Source organism: Salvia miltiorrhiza, chromosome 4 (genome assembly GCF_028751815.1).
Source record: "Salvia miltiorrhiza cultivar Shanhuang (shh) chromosome 4, IMPLAD_Smil_shh, whole genome shotgun sequence".
Lineage (NCBI taxonomy): Eukaryota > Viridiplantae > Streptophyta > Magnoliopsida > Lamiales > Lamiaceae > Salvia > Salvia miltiorrhiza.
The window spans coordinates 14,717,676-14,739,894 of NC_080390.1; the positions used below are offsets into that span (position 1 = coordinate 14,717,676).

A 22,219-nucleotide genomic window follows, 5' to 3' on the forward strand; every position below is an offset into this window, starting at 1 on the left:
TTTATGGAAATTTTTCCTAGCATAATATTTTTTTAAAATTATTTTTCCTATGAGGAGGAATATTATAATTGAGTGAGTGCACTAATATTAGTGCTATAATTATTTTATTTGATCACATGAATAATTATGCTATGGTATTTTATTAATGAGTAATATTTCTATAAGTATTGTGATTATTATTTAATCATCCTTCTCACATTAATATTTTAATTTTCCAAGCATGTGACTAATTACCAAAATTTACCAAGTGTAGAGATTGAGAGAGTAGAGATTGAGAGTGTAGAGATTAGAGAGAGAGATTAGGCATTTAATGCCATATATTCTCAAAGATATCAAATCTTTACTTAAGATTCACAAATCTTTAAAAGATTAGCCAAATCCTCACAAATCTTGCAAGATAATTCTCTCTCTCCCTCCACCCATTTTCGAGCTCTCTCTCTCTCTTTCCCTTCATCTCTCATCTTCCTCCATTAACATCCATGGTAGAACCTTCGAAGCTTCACCAAAATATGCCAAACACATAAATCACCAACAAAATCCCACATAAACACAACCTAGCTACTTAAATTCAAGAGAATCATTGGAGATTGCTCCCAAGGCTAGAGAGAGAAAGTGTGATTGTTGGTGTAAAGTTTGGGTAAGTGATGTATAAATTCATAGATATGACTTGTATGAGATTGTATGTGTGTATTCTTGAGAATTTGAAGCAAGAAAATCACCCCCTTCATTTTTCTAAATTTTCGAAAATTTGGGTCTCATACCCTTCAAAAAAAATTCTTCTTCTTTCTTTGAATTGGGGTGAGAAAAGTGATCTATGTGATGTTTGGTGATGATTGTTGTGTGTTTTGAAAAGCTATGCTTTGAGATGTAAAAATCGGATGAGTTTAGTTTACCCCAATTTGGGAATTTTTGAGTTGATGATTGAAGTGATGAATTGATGATGAGGATGAGTCCATGAGATGTATATGATGATGATTGATGGAATAAATTGAGTATATGATGTCAATTGATGAGTTTGATGTGAGTTAGTTTAATAAAATTAGGGATATGTGTATCTATGCTCTAATTTGTTAATTGATGGTTTTTATGTGAGAATAAATGGGTTAAAATTGATTAGATCTATGATGAGATTAAAGATCCATGTGTGTTTATAAAATTTCAAAGAGTTTAGTTTAATAAAAATTAGGATTTTTCTTGCTTATGTGTCTATTAAGTGATTTGACTTAAGATATATGAAATTGAGCATGATATTAGTGTTTTAATATGTTTGATTAAGTCTATTGTAAGCTAAGTAAAATTTGGACTTAGTTTAGTTTGAATGAGTTTTTGAGTTTTCATATTTGGAGAGGTCAATGAATGATAAAATGAGGTCTAATTGATTTATGATCATTATGTGAACGTTTGTCATGCTTTTGTTAAGAGTTTGCGTTGATACATGAGTTATCATTAGAGTTTAGTTTACATGATAAAAAGGGGATTTATATGTGTAAAATGAGTTATATGATGTATGAGGTCATTACTGAGTGTTTGGGAAATTTTGAGCATGAGAATGAAAAGAGAATTGAATTGATGCGTTCGTTGAAACGTTTCCCTTGAGATTTGAGTTAAGATGTAAAAGAGGAGAGTTAATTTGAGTATGATGAGTATTATAATGTTTTTGAATGTTTGTGAGTGTTATATGTGTTTAAGATGAGCTTTGATTGGTTTTCTTTGAAGGAATGTTGAGTTGAGCATTTAAGAGTTTGAGATGAGATTTTGGTGATTTTCGTAGGCTTACTGACCTACTGTGATCGACGGTTTTTCGATGTCAAAAAGCTTTGACAATTTATAGAAAGTCTCCACATGAGTCTTGAGAAACCCTGTAAAATTTCAAGTCATTTAGACTTCATTTACTAGTTTTATAAAATACAAAACTTAAACTGCACATTTCTACCGAGAGTTGCAGAGAATAGGGGAAAGAGTCATTATTTTCAGTGGCTTCCTGTGTAATCTAGCCTTCCAAATTTTTATGGTATTAACCTTATTGTGTTCGATAGATATCCACCAAATTTGAGCCCAGTTTGACAATATTTACTATTTTTCAAAAATCAAAGTTTTCGATTGCTCAAAACTGCCGAATATGGTAGACGGTAGTAAAACAGTCATATCTCCCAAACCACTTGAAGTTTTTGACTCTACTTTTTTTTATATGAAACTAGACTCGAAGACCTTTCTTTTGGAATGAGTCTCGAGTCCAGGAGATGTCGGAGTCAGAACTAGTTAATTTTTGAAGTTGAGTCAGTGTGTAAACAGAGCATGTTTTGATGATGTTTGATTGTATTTTCTTATGTGCCTTACGTGTTTGTGTTGCCTATGTGTTTGAATGAAAATTAGACGAGTCTTATATGAGAGATAAATCGAGACTTAGAACCATGATTTTCTTGAAACCTATCCTTGAGCTTAAGGATTTGAGATGAGTGGAGAGTCTATATAGAGTTGAATAAGGAAATAGAATATGAGATTGTAATGCCCCGACTTTTTATTAAGGATTATATACTTTTAATTATTGATTTAAGGATTTCTTATGGTAATTAGGGTTCAGCATCCATTAATAAAATACGGACTTATGTGAATTTGATGATTACATACGTGATAATTTATTTTTATTTTTATTTCAACGGATGATGCACTCAAAATATATTTTGAGTCCATTAAGAGAATGATGGAGCTCAAAGATTTATTTTGAGTTTTCAAATCGAAAAAAAAATTATGTATTTATTTATTTTTACCGAGAAATTTAGGAATGATGAGTTATAAAAATTTTCCATCAATATTTTTCTCAAATTATTTTCCTATGATGTATTTATAAATTGAGAGAGTGCACTAATGTTAGTGCTATTTATTCTAATTTTGATCACAAGAGTTTTATGCTCTAGCATTTTATTAATTGATGATTAGTCTTACATATATTTTTTTTTCTTACACATGGGTTATTACTACACCACATTTTTATATTTACTTAATGTAACACCCCGTTATCCTCCACTAATATTTTCTTTTCCCTACCACTAATCTTTTTCCCTACTATCACTAATATTTTCTTTTCCCTACCACTAATCTTTTTCCCTACCACTACTCCTACCTCTCCACCACACTACTCCTTTACCCCCACCACTACATTCTTTCTCCCACTCTCACAACTTTTCTCCCACCATTATCACACTCCATAGAAGCCTTTGAAGCCCCAAGAGAAGTAGCAAAGCAAGGGAGAGTGTGGGAAAACTATAGAGTGAAGGTTGTGCTTCGAGGGTGAGTTTTTCTTTGCTTTTTCTCAACTGAAAATGCTTTATGGCCATGGATTTTTACACATTTGTGTGCTATATTATGTGAGGATATGTTTTATGATTTTGGAAGATTATTTTGGTAGAGTTTATTGGGTGAAAAACCGTGCATGAGGTAAGGCAGCGAATCTGCCATAAGCACACTGCTCGGCAGTGTTTTGCAAGGCGATTCCAGCCATCAAAACGGTTCCCACAAATTCCCAAATTAATTGTGTATCATCTTTCATATGTTTTCTATACTCTGGTAAAATGTCAGAAGTTTTGGAGCTCTTATGATTTATTTATGAATTTGTAAACATCACTGCCCATCTGGAATACATTTTTGGTAAACAATCTTTGGGAGGCCATAAGTAAAGTTTCAATCGGTGAAAACCTTTGAAACTTGAATATGTCACTCTAGACTCCCGTATCGTTCTTTTGACATCGGTCTCACCATTTTTGAGTAAGGGAAACAACCGGTATAAATTCTTGATATCTAGTTCTTATTCCTTGTACCATCCAGTAGATTTTACAAACCTACGACTTTGAGGTGGCAAAGGCCGACTTAAATCTTTGATTCTCAAGCCTATCTTTCTACTGAATATTCACTGACATGTTGGGAACTTACTTGTTCAGTTTTAGAATTTTTGGTGAAGCCTAAAGTGGTTTTTCCGATTTATGTTCTAAATCTGCCAAACTTGAACTCTTTTTGTGCACTGAACTTTAGACAGTCATAGCTTCTAAACCATGAATGTTCTTGGAGTAAATCCAACTGGAGAGTGTTATGATCTCTCCCTAGTTTCCAGATTGACCCTTGGGGTTCCCAGTGGAGTTTTGTAAAGGGAGATATGACTTTTTAAAGAAAGCCCACTGACTTGGTTGTAATCTGGAAATCTGAAATTTTCAGATTTTTGCTTGTTAAATACCCATCTTTGAGAGGGCATATCTTGCTCGTTTGAATTTTTTTTCATTCGATTCAAATTGGAGAATGATCCTTGAAATGTCTAGTTTCCAGAATGTCTTTTTGAGCCTCATTTGGAGATCCGAGGCAGATTTGATGTCTGTTGCAAAACAACCTCTTAAGAGCTCAAGTTGTTGAATTATTTTCTATGTATCAAAGTTTATTTTAAAGGATGTTTCATGAAAGATTTAGTATATGTGCGTAACGAGTTTGGGACTATTTATTTTAAATGAGGTCCGTTCTTTTATTTAAATTATGATGGACTTTTAATGAATATTTTTGGGATTAAACTCTTATTTCTTGATTTATATAAATTATTTTTTTAAGGACTTATAAATATGAATTTCGTAGGCCTACTGACCTACTGTGATCGACGGTTTATCGATGTCTAATAGCTTTGAAAATTGTATAGCAAGTCCCTACATGAGTCTTGAGTACCCTGGTAAAATTTCAAGCCATTCCAACTTCGTTTGATACTTCTTTAAAATGCAAAACCTAAACTGCACATTACTACCGAGAATTTCAGAGAACAGAGGAAATAGTCATTCATTTCAGTAGCTTCCTGTGTGATCTAGATTTCCAAATTTTTATGGTATTAACCTTCTTGTGTTAGCTAGATATCCACCAAAGTTGAGCCCAGTTTGACAACGTTTACTATTTTTCAAAAATCCAAGTTTTCGATTGTTCAAAACTGCCAAACATGGTAGATCGTGGTAAAAACGTCATATCTCTCAAACCACTTGGAGTTTTCGACTCTACGTTTTTTATATGAAACTAGACTCGAAGATCTTTCTTTCGGTATGAGTCTCGAGTCCAGGAGATGTCGGAGTCAGAACAGATTAAATTTTGAAGTTGAGTCAGTGTAAAAACAGAGCATGTTTTGATGATGTTTGATTGTGATTCTTATGTGCCTTATGTGTTTGTGTTGCCTATGTGTTTGAATGAGATTAGACGAGGTATGATTGATTTTTGACTGTCTTTAATGTAACGAATTATGGATGCTAGAACCCTAAAACATTAAAAGATACCCTAGGCACGTAGAATTAGACTTTGTCTTATGACAATTTCTTCACGAACTTATCGACTCTTCATCAATGAAGGTCCGGGCGACAGAAAGTGAAGCCGAAGAAGAAACGACTCCACGCCAGCTTTAGGAACAATTGAGGTGGGCATTACTTTTACTATACGTATATAGAGATCCCCTGCGTGTCGTAGGCCTCTTATACGAATATATGCATGAGATGATTTTAACTGTTAATTTCAGTTTATTATTATGCCCAAATGATAAATGACTCTTATGAAATGAAAATGAAATGTTCATGAAATGAAATGAAATGTTTATGAAATGATTGACTGCCAAAAATGTTTATGTTTTTATATGTATCCTATCTGTGTTGGTTCGCCAACTTTAAAGGAAATCCAATTGGGATCATATGCTAGACAAAGGTCGCTAGCTAGGATTAACGTGTACACTCATGGATACCGCGAGTCGCTTGCGACCGGTCTTGGCGTCCGTGGTAAGGAGGCCTCCTTCCCGACGCGTGACAGAAAGGACAGATATGGATCATATAGACTGAAAATGGGATGCGCATCCACCTTTATGAAAATGAATGAAATGTTTTAGTAAGCGCAGGTCATTCAAGAAAACCCCTGTGTGTTACTGTTGGCAGTTCAATTTATATATGTATGCATGTTGTATTTTCGGCTTATGTCACTGAGTATTTTTATACTCAGCCCTGCATGTATTTCTAAATGTGCAGGTTGAGCAGGCGATGGAATGGATCGGTGTTGAGCGGATTTCCCTTTTGATGTTTATGTAATGAAACCTTGAGTATGCATCTCCATATGCATAACTCACACGTTTTTTCGCTGCAAACACTCTGACTTATTTATCATTTCTACTTGAACTTATTACTACTTCATTTTAATTAACTTTCAGTTGGGGTCTAGTCGTTATGGCAGACTCATTTGTGAATTACCCAAGTGGTTATATATATATACCACTAGTTTGTTATTAATGTTGGTTACTTAGTAAATCCCCTTTAATTTCCGTTTCTTATTGTTCACCCCAAGTCATAACCCCGGTTAACCCGTCATTGGGATAGTGGGCTGTGACAGAGTGGTATCAGAGCAGTTCGTTTGCTCTGGCACTAGAAACCTTATTCTAAAAAGCCAAGTCTAGTTTGATTCACTAGACATACGTGGGTTAATACGACACCGCTCAACACTCCATTGCATCGTGCTCAATCAAGGAAAAAGGTAACTGCAGTTACAACGTTTTAAAGATGTTATTGTTCTAAACTGTTTCATGAAGATGTTTATGTAAAGAGCATGCTATGATGAAATGTTGAATGTTTTGCCTTTCATGGCATATCATTGCAGTTATGATGATATAATAAGAAGAATGATAGAGAATTGACACATGCTTTCCCCAGAAAACATAGATTGCTATAAGTTGCATGATCACGATTCTAAAAGAACATAGACTGCTGGATTAGTAGGATATCTCTACAATCTAGATTCTTGAAGTGATGATTTAGAAGAATGATAGAGAACTTAGAGCATTTCAGCTTCCACAAGAAAACAATGGTTCTTTTGAATTACAAAGAGGAATGAAAAGACATGTACGCGTTGAAGGAAAAGCACGGAATGATGATACAAGATGAATTCAAGGCAAACATTGCATCAAGGGTTTAAGCATAAGTCTCTACGTTCGAATGTTTACACACGATGGAACATCGAATCGACTTATGTTACACGATAGATTATAAAAAGGGCGTGATTTGATTGTCTGCGGGTTATATATATATTTGTGACATACATGGGAAATGGGATCCGAGTCCACTAGAATAGAAGACCTTAAAATAAGTTTAGTTGTCTTAATGAAACTTATGTTTTGTTATGCATAGTATGTTCATAACCTTGTACATTTAAGAGTTTTACGTCTACTTACGTATAAGAAGACTCACACTTTCCCTTATCTATTAAAGAGGGTTACGTCCAGGCATATTCCGATAGTTAGGAAAGCTCCGCGTTTGACCCAGCAGAGACTACCCGGGCATATCGGGATTTTAGTATAGCTTTTGACGACGATATAAGAATTGTTATAGCTCAGTATACACGCCTTTGGACTGTTGCCCATGTCTTTGGGACTACAAGTTATATAAGAAAATATGGTTCGACTGTCTGTATGTAGAGCTTGGGGAATAAGAGTCTAGTTCAATAGGACTAGAACCTTAAGTTTGAGCTTTAAGCTGCCACTACGAACTCAAGTTTCGTTATGTATAGTATGTCCACGACTTCTCAAGTTCGGGACAATGTTTCCCGTGTGACTGGGAAGTGATGATGTTGGACCTGGCCAGTCCACATGATCCAAATCTCAGTAGACGTCTTTTGGGTTGAAAACCTATATGTTTCAACTTTCGGTTGAAAAGCCAGACGGGTTCTTACTCGAGGTCATTTTGTTCGACCTTGTAGTTAATCATTTCATACCCTCTGGTCATTCTTTTGAATCTCTTGAACAATTTCTACAACACCTTGCTTTGATGTTGTGTTGATTTTGAGCTTTGCAACTCGTGAGTTGTCATAGTAGATTCCCTTTATCGATAAGACTAAGAAGTATTAGTCTACTGACCTAGTATACCACCCAAACTATAGCTTTGTATAGTTGTCTCTCATTGTGTTTAAATTAGTTGAGATTAGTCTTTGTCCTATGAATATTATCGACCACTCATTATGATAGAAATTCATAATCCAAATTGAGACCGTAATATAGTGTTTGCGTACATGAACGACTTTCTGTGTTGCATTCCAATTGACTGAATTTGCAGATTTTGGTTGAAGGCCAAAAGAAAAGCGATGACTCAAGAAGAGCTGTCAGACTTGTCTTAGAAGATTTTCAGACGGGGGTATATGACAATTATATTTCTAATAGCCGTTATAAGAGGAAAGGAAAAGAAGTGTTTAATCCAAAGCAAAACAAGATGGGATATGACCAAGTATGACCATATTTTCTGCAGCATGTCCGTTAGGCCCCACAGTAGGTGGACATAGAAGAAAAGATGATAGACAAGTTTCACTCCGGCCTAAGGTACTCGACAATTATACTGAGTTTATGAACTCTGAATTGTTCAGCCAAGCTCTGGACGCCGAGGTAGTAGGCCCGAGATTTGCCCGACCCAAACTCAACTCAGGAAGCAAATGATCAAGGACGAAGGCAAGACTACTATGATAGTCGAAATGGCAAGAGGCCTTGGTAGGAAACATAGTGCCCAAAGGCAAGGACAAGGACATCAAACAAACATAGGACCTGCTAAGGATAATCAGGGCCAGCCTGGGGTACCTCCATGGCCGAAGTTTTCCAAGTCATATTATGATATATGTTTGGATGATAGTAATACATGTTTTAAATATGGTCAGAAGGGCCATTTTGCTAAAGATTTCCAAGCGAGGCCACAAGGAGGGATGTGAAGATCGAATCAACCGGGTCAAGCACAACCATTTAGGGTCATTCTAGGCCAACAACTACTCTATCCACCACAACCCCCTTAAGTTAGAACCTATGCCCCGCACAAGAATAAATAAGGAAGCAAACAAGGAAACCTAATAAGTATGGGCACGCTACTCAACACACCTGTTATACTTCTATTCGATATGGGTGCCTCGCATTCTTTCTCTGCAAGTGCATGTGCAAATACCCTAAAACTCATACCTGAAAAGGGCTAATCTGGACATGAGAAATTCTTTACCCATAGGAGGGGCGACGATAGAAACACATGCTTACTCAAACCAAGAGGTAAACATAGGATCATTTAAGGTCATAGTAAACAACTTGCAGTTTATACAATATAGGACATTGATGTAATCCTAGGGATTGACTGGTTAGCTAAGAACTACGCCACAGTTTTATGCAAGGAGCGGAAGATTGCTTTTAACTTTTCGGGGATGGATGCTTTGAGATAAACCTGGGGAACAGGATACCAATTATTTCAGCCTTACAAGCGAGGAAGATGATGAACAAGATAGACTGCCAAGCTTTCCTGGTATACCTGATCGGAGGAGTTGAGACCAAAGGGATAATTGAAGACGTAGAGATTGTACGGGAATTCTGAGATATTTTTCAGAAAATTTACCAGGGCTGCCACTCGATAGACAAGTAGAATTTACCATCGATTTTGAACCAGGATCAGCACTGGTATCCAATGCACCTTATAGGATGGCTCCAAGGGAATTGGAGGAGCTAAAGATCCAATTACAGGAATTATTGGACCTAGGTTTTATCAAACCTAGTGTATCCCATGGAAAGCGCCAGTGTTATTTGTCAAGAAGAAGGAAGGCACCTTGAGGATTATTTATTCGACCAACTCAAAGGCGTGAGTGTAATCTTTAAGATCGATTTGAAGTTTGGGTATCATCAGTTAAAAGTTAGACATGAAGATATACCCAAAACGGCTTTCCGAATAAGATATGATCACTACGAATTCGTAGTTGTGCCGCTCGGATTAATAAACGCGCCAGTGGTGTTCATGGACCTCATGAACAGAGCATTCTATCCTTACTTGGATAAGTCCATCTTGGTATTCAAAGACGATATCCTTATCTACTCCAAGATTAAGAAGAATATAAGAAACATTGAGAATCGCGTTGCAAACACTAAGGGGTGAATGTCTTTATATCAAATTCACTAAATGTGAGATTTAGCTTAAGGTCAGAAGGTATCAAGGTTGAAGCAGTACAAGGATGGAGGTCACCAACAACTCCAAATGAGATAAGAAGTTTCTTAGGATTAGCTGGCTACTATCGAAGATTCATTGAAGGATTTTCAAAAATAGCAAGACCAATGACGCAGTTACTTGGGAAATGAATCAAGTATACTTGGACTGATGAGTGCGAGAGAAGTTTTCAGCAGCTCAAGGACATGTTAACTACTGCACCAGTGCTAGCAGTTCCAGAACCAGACAGGGAATATGTGATCTACACGGATGCGTCGAAAAAATGGACTAGGTTGTGTGTTAATGCAAGAGGGAAAGGTGATAGCATATGCATCGCGACAACTTAGACCACATGAACTGAATTATCCAACCCATGATTTAGAATTAGCTGCAGTGGTGCATGCACTGAATATATGGAGACATCACCTATACGGAGTTAGGTGTGAGATATTCACCGATCATAAAAGCTTGAAATATTTTTTTTCAAGCAAAGGGATCTGAACATGAGACAAAGAATATGGCTCGAACTAGTAAAGGATTATGATTGTGGTATTAACTACCACCCAGGCAAGGCCAATGTAGTAGCCGATGCATTGAGTCCTAAAGTCTCGTCTAAGTTAGGATACTTTCTCACGAGGGAAGATGAACTCATTAAAAACTTTGACAAGATGAGGATAGAAGTGATTAAACCACCTAATACAATAGCGAGTGTTATTGCGACAATACCCAGTTTGAGAAAAATGGTGGTAGAAGCAAAAAGGAAGGACGAAAAGATGGAGAAGCTACGAGGAAGAATAAGGATAAGAAGTTTCAAGAATTACAACGACGAATCAGATAATACTATCTTCTTTGAAGGAAAGACATGCATGTCCATGACAATGAACTTAAGAATAAGATAAAGCCATGGCACCCATATACTGTCACCAGGAAGTACTAAGATGTATTAAGATCTAGAAAAATTCTAGTTAGGAGGAATGAAACGAGATGTAACCTCATTTGTTGAAATATGTCTTGCGTGCTAGCAAGTGAAGGTTTTACAACATATCACATTGTTACTTTGAGTCTTCGAGCTCATAAAGTCAAGCTTAATGTCGTGTTTGGGACAAACTGAGCCCTTAACGAACCAATGAATTTCGTTGTCGAGATGGATTGTTTCGAATCCATCATACTTAAGCAAAGGTTGTCACGAAAGGGGGCAGTCAATGCCCACATGACTCGAGATTCCTTCGATGAATGAATAAAAGTTTATAACGGCGTTTTAGGCTGACTGCCTACATGCTCGAAATGGTTGGTCTCCTTACAAACTGTTTAAGTTGCCTTAAGAATGCTCTAGAGATATTAGTCATTATAGTTCCGCTTAAACGACATAGAAATTATTAATAAGGTATGTTGAGGACGACCGAGCTAAACCGAGGTGAAAGCTGAGAACATGTTTTTGCCACTCATTGTGAGACATATAATACCAGTTATCAATCGACTATCGATAGATTGGCAAATGAGGCGTTATACCTGAGGAAATATAGATCACCACTTTGTTGGGATGAAATGGCGAGATGATTGAGATCGTCCGTCAAATCAGAAAAAGGAATCAAGGAGGCCCAGGATAGACAGAAGTCATATGCTGACAAGCGCCGAAAGGACCTATAGTTTGAGGATGTAAAGAAAATTTTTCTGAAGGTTTCTCCATCAAGAGGAATCGTTAGATTCGGTGTAAAGGGTAAACCTAAACCCCGTTTTATAGGCTCATACGAGATTGTAGAAAGGATAGACCCAATAACTTACTGGTTGGCGTTAGCGCTAAGCTTTGAGAATGTGCGTAATGTATCCCATGTGTCGCAAATAGAGAAGTATGTTTACGATTCAAAGCATATGATCCATAAGAACAACATTATTATTAGTCAATATTTGAGTTACGAAGGAAGATCCAAATCTATCTTAGATCGGGAAGTTCAGGTACTAAGGACTAAGTCAATACCGATAGTAAGGGACCTATGAATATATCATGGTCAATAATAGACTACCGTCTAACAGGAAAGTGAAGTACTCAGAGTTATTTTCTGAGGTACAAATTTCGGGACGAAATTTATGTTAAGGGGGATAGTATGTAATGCCCCGACTTTTTATTAAGGATTATAGACTTTTAATTATTGATTTAAGGATTTCTTATGATAATTAGGGTTCAGCATCCATTAATAAAATACGGACTTATGTGAATTTGATGATTACATACGTGATAATTTATTTTTATTTTTATTTCAACGGATGATGCACTCAAAATATATTTTGAGTCCATTAAGAGAATGATGGAGCTCAAAGATTTATTTTGAGTTTTCAAATCGAAAAAAAAATTATGTATTTATTTATTTTTACCGAGAAATTTAGGAATGATGAGTTATAAAAATTTTCCATCAATATTTTTCTCAAATTATTTTCCTATGATGTATTTATAAATTGAGAGAGTGCACTAATGTTAGTGCTATTTATTCTAATTTTGATCACAAGAGTTTTATGCTCTAGCATTTTATTAATTGATGATTAGTCTTACATATATTTTTTTTTCTTACACATGGGTTATTACTACACCACATTTTTATATTTACTTAATGTAACACCCCATTATCCTCCACTAATATTTTCTTTTCCCTACCACTAATATTTTTCCCTACCATCACTAATATTTTCTTTTCCCTACCACTAATCTTTTTCCCTACCACTACTCCTACCTCTCCACCACACTACTCCTTTACCCCCACCACTACATTCTTTCTCCCACTCTCACAACTTTTCTCCCACCATTATCACACTCCATAGAAGCCTTTGAAGCCCCAAGAGAAGTAGCAAAGCAAGGGAGAGTGTGGGAAAACTATAGAGTGAAGGTTGTGCTTCGAGGGTGAGTTTTTCTTTGCTTTTTCTCAACTGAAAATGCTTTATGGCCATGGATTTTTACACATTTGTGTGCTATATTATGTGAGGATATGTTTTATGATTTTGGAAGATTATTTTGGTAGAGTTTATTGGGTGAAAAACCGTGCATGAGGTAAGGCAGCGAATCTGCCATAAGCACACTGCTCGGCAGTGTTTTGCAAGGCGATTCCAGCCATCAAAACGGTTCCCAAAAATTCCCAAATTAATTGTGTATCATCTTTCATATGTGTTCTATACTCTGGTAAAATTTCAGAAGTTTGGGAGCTCTTATGATTTATTTATGAATTTGTAAACATCACTGCCCATCTGGAATACATTTTTGGTAAACAATCTTTGGGAGGCCATAAGTAAAGTTTCAATCGGTGAAAACCTTTGAAACTTGAATATGTCACTCTAGACTCCCGTATCGTTCTTTTGACATCGGTCTCACCATTTTTGAGTAAGGGAAACAACCGGTATAAATTCTTGAAATCTAGTTCTTATTCCTTGTACCATCCAGTAGATTTTACAAACCTACGACTTTGAGGTGGAAAAGGCCGACTTAAATCTTTGATTCTCAAGTCTATCTTTCTACTGAATATTCACTGACATGTTGGGAACTTACTTGTTCAGTTTTAGAATTTTTGGTGAAGCCTAAAGTGGTTTTTCCGATTTATGTTCTGAATCTGCCAAACTTGAACTCTTTTTGTGCACTGAACTTTAGACAGTCATATCTTCTAAACCATGAATGTTCTTGGAGTAAATCCAACTGGAGAGTGTTATGATCTCTCCCTAGTTTCCAGATTGACCCTTGGGGTTCCCAGTGGAGTTTTGTAAAGGGAGATATGACTTTTTAAAGAAAGCCCACTGACTTGGTTGTAATCTGGAAATCTGAAATTTTCAGATTTTTGCTTGTTAAATACCCATCTTTGAGAGGGCATATCTTGCTCGTTTGAATTTTTTTTCATTCGATTCAAATTGGAGAATGATCCTTGAAATGTCTAGTTTCCAGAATGTCTTTTGGAGCCTCATTTGGAGATCCGAGGCAGATTTGATGTCTGTTGCAAAACAACCTCTTAAGAGCTCAAGTTGTTGAATTATTTTCTATGTATCAAAGTTTATTTTAAAGGATGTTTCATGAAAGATTTAGTATATGTGCGTAACGAGTTTGGGACTATTTATTTTAAATGAGGTCCGTTCTTTTATTTAAATTATGATGGACTTTTAATGAATATTTTTGGGATTAAACTCTTATTTCTTGATTTATATAAATTATTTTTTTAAGGACTTATAAATATGAATTTCGTAGGCCTACTGACCTACTGTGATCGACGGTTTATCGATGTCTAATAGCTTTGAAAATTGTATAGCAAGTCCCTACATGAGTCTTGAGTACCCTGGTAAAATTTCAAGCCATTCCAACTTCGTTTGATACTTCTTTAAAATGCAAAACCTAAACTGCACATTACTACCGAGAATTTCAGAGAACAGAGGAAAGAGTCATTCATTTCAGTAGCTTCCTGTGTGATCTAGATCTCCAAAATTTTATGGTATTAACCTTATTGTGTTAGCTAGATATCCACCAAAGTTGAGCCCAGTTTGACAACGTTTACTATTTTTCAAAAATCCAAGTTTTCGATTGTTCAAAACTGCCAAACATGGTAGATCGTGGTAAAAACGTCATATCTCTCAAACCACTTGGATTTTTCGACTCTACTTTTTTTATGTGAAACTAGACTCGAAGATCTTTCTTTCGGTATGAGTCTCGAGTCCAGGAGATGTCGGAGTCAGAACAGATTAAATTTTGAAGTTGAGTCAGTGTAAAAACAGAGCATGTTTTGATGATGTTTGATTGTGATTCTTATGTGCCTTATGTGTTTGTGTTGCCTATGTGTTTGAATGAGATTAGACGAGGTATGATTGATTTTTGACTGTCTTTAATGTAACGAATTATGGATGCTAGAACCCTAAAACATTAAAAGATACCCTAGGCACGTAGAATTAGACTTTGTCTTATGACAATTTCTTCACGAACTTATCGACTCTTCATCAATGAAGGTCCGGGCGACAGAAAGTGAAGCCGAAGAAGAAACGACTCCACGCCAGCTTTAAGAACAATTGAGGTGGGCATTACTTTTACTATACGTATATAGAGATCCCCTGCGTGTCGTAGGCCTCTTATACGAATATATGCATGAGATGATTTTAACTGTTAATTTCAGTTTATTATTATGCCCAAATGATAAATGACTCTTATGAAATGAAAATGAAATGTTCATGAAATGAAATGAAATGTTTATGAAATGATTGACTGCCAAAAATGTTTATGTTTTTATATGTATCCTATCTGTGTTGGTTCGCCAACTTTAAAGGAAATCCAATTGGGATCATATGCTAGACAAAGGTCGCTAGCTAGGATTAACGTGTACACTCATGGAGACCGCGAGTCGCTTGCGACCGGTCTTGGCGTCCGTGGTAAGGAGGCCTCCTTCCCGACGCGTGACAGAAAGGACAGATATGGATCATATAGACTGAAAATGGGATGCGCATCCACCTTTATGAAAATGAATGAAATGTTTTAGTAAGCGCAGGTCATTCAAGAAAACCCCTGTGTGTTACTGTTGGCAGTTCAATTTATATATGTATGCATGTTGTATTTTCGGCTTATGTCACTGAGTATTTTTATACTCAGCCCTGCATGTATTTCTAAATGTGCAGGTTGAGCAGGCGATGGAATGGATCGGTGTTGAGCGGATTTCCCTTTTGATGTTTATGTAATGAAACCTTGAGTATGCATCTCCATATGCATAACTCACACGTTTTTTCGCTGCAAACACTCTGACTTATTTATCATTTCTACTTGAACTTATTACTACTTCATTTTAATTAACTTTCAGTTGGGGTCTAGTCGTTATGGCAGACTCATTTGTGAATTACCCAAGTGGTTATATATATATACCACTAGTTTGTTATTAATGTTGGTTACTTAGTAAATCCCCTTTAATTTCCGTTTCTTATTGTTCACCCCAAGTCATAACCCCAGTTAACCCGTCATTGGGATAGTGGGCTGTGACAGAGATAGAGCAAGAGTTAAGGCATGAGATTTGTTAATGAGTTTCTAATCGAGATTCATTTTATGACATGAACCTTCGATGATGATGATGATCCCTGAAGACACGAGCAGAGCAAGGAAGTAAGTAACTCCGCTTTGACGGGAGATTTTGAGTAAGGTCTTCAGGTGGGCAATATTTTGAGTATACGTATATCGTACGAGCTTTCTAAAATGATTTGATGATGTTATGAGATTAACAAATGTTTTGAGATAAATGATATTTGAGAATTGTTTGACTTGCCAATTTTTTTTGATGTTGAGCTTGTGTGTTACCCTCTACTGATGAGACGAATTCGGTCCTGCCTCAAGCGGGATTTTGTGCACAGAGGTGACTGTGAGCCGTCTTCGGGTCGGCCGGTCACGGTACTTGAGAGGGAGGCCTACTTCTCAGTACCTTTGATGATGAGTAGTGGATGTGGTACATATATGATGAATGTTTAAACTGCGCAGTTACTTATTTATGATGTTGATTATGAAAACTGCATGCACAGATTCATTGATGCTAAATTATTTCTGTGTATTGCTGAGAGGTGGCAAGCTTCAAACTTATAGCTCTAAGAGCACCTTTCTTGTTTTTCGGCGTTTGCCCACTGAGTATTACGTACTCACGCCCTGCATGTATTTCTAAATGTGCAGGCTAAGCGGGGAGCGAGATTGGTCTGGTGCTGGTGGGGAACCGTTTCAATCGATGTGATCATATTTAATATTGTCGTTATGATTGATAGAGTCTTGATGATTAAAAATACTTCGTTTCCTTTCGAATCAAGTAATATACTCACGGTTATGTGTCTTCATACATATAATCGGTTCGCCTTTTGCTGCGATACTCTGCATATTATGCTTCCTTATGAAAAATGAGCTATACCCATTTTGTTTTTGTTCGTGAAATTCCTGATAATTAAAAAGTTATAACGACATTGACGATTTTATCCTTAGGTTCATTTATGATGATTTTCCTTAGCATGTTTTGATGCGAGCTTCCGCTTGATGTTCAACCTATTCTTCTTATCTTTTATTCTTCTAAAAATAGTCGTATCGATACTCGTACCCCACTATCACTAGTGTCGGGAATCGGGCTGCGACAGGGTGGTATCAGAGCAGGTCATCTGCTCTGAGTCTATTGCTTGACTGAGTTGAACCTTTGATTACTGATATCTTTTTAAATTGAGTACTAGTCTAATTTGAATTCTTAGGCTAGTTTGAGAGAGTCAGTTTGAAACGAAACCCCAGCACCCCATCTCCTCCGGCTTAATGAGGTAAGAGGTTGATGTTGTTTCTTGTCGCTTTCTTGATTGAAAGTTGAGTTCGATTCACTAATGAGTTATGAATTGTTTTGATGGCGGAATTGTTTGAGATGATGGATTCTGATATGAGGCAGTTGATGTGGAATATGAGGAGAGATGTTGAGGCTAGTATAGACGATGCCCCACCGTACCAAACGAGGATGAGTATGTTGTTGATTGAGATGTACCAAGTAAGTTTCGTCATCCATTTTCTAATGAACATGATATTTTTATTACAGGATGCCGAGTTATATTGAGACAGCGATGCAGCGATGGTTCAGGGAGTATATCCCGGACGAGGATGACACCTTGGGTGAACTTCTGGCACACTATCACCGACGATGGAGGAGGGCTATTCCCTATGGGATCGATGGCGCGGAGGCCATTACGCTTTTGATTCCACTACTGCCACCTTTGTGGCGAGACTGGGCGACATCTTTAGTGCCCCAGTACGTAGATACTACCTGGTTGGAGGGCATCAGGTACGGAGACCTTAGTGGCTTCATCGCGACGCTGAGCCACCGTTACTTTGCTTATGGCGATCCGCCTTCACCGCCGTATGAAGAGCTTGAGGGACCAGCCCAGGGAAGGGAGCTAGTTGTTGTGCCTCCACCTCTCGAGGAGTCGTTTCCGATGGTACCTCTACCCCCAGCTGATCCGATTCCAGTTTCTCTTGAGTCTGATGATTCAGAGCCGATGGTCTTCGAGCCGTACTCTCCTGGGATTAAGCATGACCTGTTTGCGTTTGTATCACTTATTCCTTCTCCTAGCGCTGATTTATCGCCTTGGGATTTGACACCGGCGACGACACCCTTGCTATTGCCACCCGTTGAGTCGGCGCAGCCGATTGTTTCTACTGAGTCTGAGATGCAGCATGTTCCTTTCGATCCATATCCGAGGGTTACCCCGTTACCTGAGCCAGGCACTTTGGCCTTTCAGACGTACATGCACTCGATTCTATATTCACCGTATCGAGACGCCCAGGAGGGAGGATCTCGGGCGGCACGCTCCGATAGTGATGAGGAGGACCCCAATCAGGAGACTCCAGAGATGACGGTCGGCTATGGTTGGACCCAGCCACTGCAGCGTCAGACTACTGCTGATGGAGTTGATACATGGATACATGTCCCTGAGATACCCGTCTATACTTCGATAGTGGATGATTCAGATTATGATAGTCCGTATTGATTGAGGCGACGAGCTGGATCTCGAGAGATGATGGCTAGTGATCACGTATATCTCGCAGGCGCGTATATATGTTTAGACGCATAGTTGATATATATATATATATATATATATATAGATAGAGCAGTATAGTATAGTGTGTATGTGTGTGTAGCATAGATCTTTATATGCTTAGTACTTATGATGCTTGTATAACCAGAGCATCATCTTAGTGTTAGGACCTTTGTACATAGGATCCTACTTTTGTAAAAGACCTCGAGAGAGAGGCAGTTTTCCGTATATATATATATACATATATACATAGATGTTGATGATTAATGAGTTTCAGTATCTTTACCAGAGCTTTGAGAATGATGATGTTGATGCTTGATGATGAATGAGAAATAGAGATTGATGAGAATTACGAACGATGATAGACGAGAAATAGACTGGATGGGAGTTTTGAGAACTTTGAGATAACAAATGAGATATAGAAGTGAAATGAGAAAACGAGGATTTGTATTTTGTAACGACGAACGGTTAGTTTAGAAGTCGATAGTTATATAACTCTTTTTCCTTTATAGTATACCTCCGAGAAGAAGAGGGAACCGAAGGAACATAAACCGGGAAGAAGATGAAGAAGAGGAGCAGAGAAACCAACCGTTGAAATAATACGACGAGAGTTAGAGATTTCATCGAAATCTATAGACACGACCCTAATAGGACGAACGTATTATGGAGACTTCATGGGATGCATAAATGCTATTGACCAATTGTACTTCGCAATAGAGGTACTTTCATCGGGACAGCGCGTATCATCACTAGAGTAGTCATGAGAGTAGACTTATTGAGTCCCTATCCCGCTTGGTCGTATTTAAATTTTTCTGCATCCATTTGAACTCCAACAGGAGATGAACTATTTGCTATTGAGAAAATTTTTCCAGATCCACTGTGTTTGAGCCTGAGCCGTTTGTGTTGGAAATCTTTACCCCTTGCTTTAACAGTGGACAATTTATTCATTTTCCACTTAGTGGATTGTTTCTACTTCCAGTATTGATTTATTCCCATCATATCATATCTCAGTTTTATTCTAGCTTCTGTTCTAACTTTTGATCTTACCTTGATTGTAACTTCCTCATTATCCTTGAAATAGCACTGGCTATTATGGAATCATTCCATTACTTGAGCTCGTCTTGTTCAAGATCAGACATTTTTTTTATTCATCACATCCTATTCCCTACCACATCCGACAAGAGTTAGGATTGTCTAGGTAATTAGGATGGTATAACAAGAAGAGTGTTTGGAAGAAACCCGATTTAGGGGAGCAGTCGTAGAATATATTATTACGGGACGAGCACAACTTTTCGATTATGAATTTTCTTATATTAGCCAGGTATGCAAAAAGCTAACCAATTCGAGGATGAGAAGAAGTGATGCTAAGCCAAAATAGGCAATAGCAGATTCAAGAAGATCGAGATGATGGGTTAGAGCAGATAATGTTTTCCACGATAGCAGACTGAGATGACGACTAGTATAGATATAGCATCGTCGTAGTATTACGGGATGTTTTATTCTCGTTATGCCCCGCAATTGGTAAGAGTTCTTGAAAGAGAAAATTTTCTCATATGTCTATATAACGATGACCAGAGAGTCTCTAGGCTTGAGTAGAGTTTTGAGCTGATGTTGCGATGATAGACATGAAATATGTCTTTGACGTTGAGTTATGAGAATTGAGAAAATAATATGATGTTGAGTAAGAGTCTTATGATTCGTGAGTTACGAGAATTAGTTCTAAGGTTGTTATATGTTCCCTTAGACTTTTGTCGAGAAAGAGGAACTGAATGAATAAAGAAATAGAGTTGATGATATGAGATAAGGCAATAAAACCGTAGCTGAATACGAACGTCAGTTTTGCGACTAAGTACGGTATGCCACATATCGAGAAGAGATGAATGAGAAGATGTCAAAATTGTTTCGATCAGGTTTGAGACAAGAGGTACGAGACGATTTAACGAGTCAGAGTGCGGTTATGTGTACTGAAACATTAAATAGAGCATTTGATATAGAACTGGCAATGCAGCCAGAGAACGCGATTTGAGTTTCAGCACCCCCAAACGAGTTAGAGCACTCAGACGTGCAATCCATCCTTTTCTGGATGAGGGCAAGAAGGAAAGAGAAAATGGGACGACTGAAATCAAGGTCCCAAGAAGCCGTGGCACAGTCAGAATGCGCCACCGCGATATCAAAACTGAGACAAACAGCCTTTTGATTGGCCCAACTGCCCCAGCAGCAGTAATCCCTCGAGAACTGTGAGGGATATCGCCTTGTCGAAGAGCAATAAATTACATCTAAGAGAATGCAAGATGAGACAGAATAGCTGTTACACCTGCGGAAGGGTCGTGCACTACTCGAACCAGTGTCCGAATCGTCAGCAAAGTGGAAGCGGAGAACGACCGAGTCAGTTTCGGCCGCAACTCAAAAGCAATGGAGGGAACTCTACCGCTACCTCTACCACAGCGAAAACAGCCAGCATACCGACCACATCAGTCAAGAAGGCAACCACCAGCCCCGCAGGCGAATTATGCTCATTTTGCATTGTTTTTAGGAGTGTTTAAGTGTTAAAAGTGCTAGAATTATGCTCGGTTGTGATATCTTTTGTTTAAGTTTCATATTCTTTTGGGATATTACGCTTGGGTATGGTTTTGGCTTTATTTTGATAGGTTTGAGAGTTGTTGAAAGTTAAAGTTAGACAATGAAGATCCAAAAGTTGAGTTAGGAGTGCACCGGGTGAAAGAATCGAAGAATCAAGCTCGAAGGGCGCAAAAAACGAGGCAACAGATCATATAGCGGGTGGGCGGTGACCTAGCCGGCGACCTGGGCAATGATCGCCGCCCGAAGAGTAATTTTGCACTGAAGCCGGCGACCAGGCCGGCGATCGCCGGGCCGGTCGCCGAGGCTTCTGGGACGTTGGAATGTGAGCGGCGATCGCCGCTGAGTGGAGGATTTTCATGTTAAAACCGGCGACCGCCGGATAGCTCGCCGGGCGGGTCGCCGGACGTCCGATTTTGCGGAAATTTCCGTTTTTCAGTATTATTTTCGAATTAGAACTCTCTGTTTTACCCTAAGACTATAAATAGGTCCTCTTTTGACCTATCTAGGGTTCCCAGCTTTAGTTTTTCAGTTCCCAACATTCATATTTCAGTTTTATAGCTTTAGAACTTTTTAGCTTTCCAGTTTTCAAGGCTTGGATCAAGATTGAAGATTCAAGCCGCTACAATCGTTTTAATTCGGTTTTTATACAATTTGTTTTCACAATTGCGTTCAATTTAATTATGTTTATGTTTGATTTTATTATGTCTGGCAAGTCTTTTAATCTGAACCTAGGGTTTGTACATAGCTGATTGATTATGTGTTTTTGATTTATTGATATCAATTTGCCTTCCAACTTGTGATTCATGATTCCTGGTGCCTGTTCTCTTGTGAATTATCTGATCAATGATTTACATGTCTAGCTGTTCAGTTTGAGTCTTGAATGCGATAATTGTTCAGCCGATTCAGGAATGCATGATATAGTGTTAGCCTTGAGTCTTGAATGCGATAGGTGAAGCTATAGGAAGCTATTCTTTATGTGCTATTTGGAGTTAATTTATTCCTTGGAGTCTTGAATGCGAAAAGGGATTAATTAATCTACGTTCATAGGTGGTCGTTAGAGACGCTTGTGAATAATATAGTGATCTTTCATCAGGGTTGGATTAAAATTGGTAATTGAATCAATAGGTTAAATG

At 37.7% G+C, this 22,219-nt stretch overlaps 3 long non-coding RNA genes across 4 annotated transcripts; all 3 read left to right on the forward strand.

Moving 5' to 3' along the window:
- The first annotated feature begins 388 nt into the window (after nt 1-388).
- LOC131019777 (uncharacterized) lies at nt 389-16,864 on the forward strand. The gene is made up of 3 exons (XR_009100450.1): nt 389-637; nt 16,050-16,113; nt 16,624-16,864. It is a non-coding gene; the product is annotated as an uncharacterized LOC131019777 (long non-coding RNA).
- Nucleotides 3,153-6,278, forward strand: LOC131019771 (uncharacterized). Of its 2 annotated transcripts, XR_009100444.1 has the most exons (3): nt 3,153-3,288; nt 5,361-5,425; nt 6,021-6,278. It is a non-coding gene; the product is annotated as an uncharacterized LOC131019771 (long non-coding RNA). The 2 variants fall into 2 exon arrangements; XR_009100443.1 differs by lacking the exon at nt 5,361-5,425.
- Nucleotides 12,718-15,851, forward strand: LOC131019759 (uncharacterized). Its single transcript, XR_009100431.1, has 3 exons — nt 12,718-12,861; nt 14,934-14,998; nt 15,594-15,851. It is a non-coding gene; the product is annotated as an uncharacterized LOC131019759 (long non-coding RNA).
- Nucleotides 16,865-22,219: the final 5,355 nt, after the last annotated feature.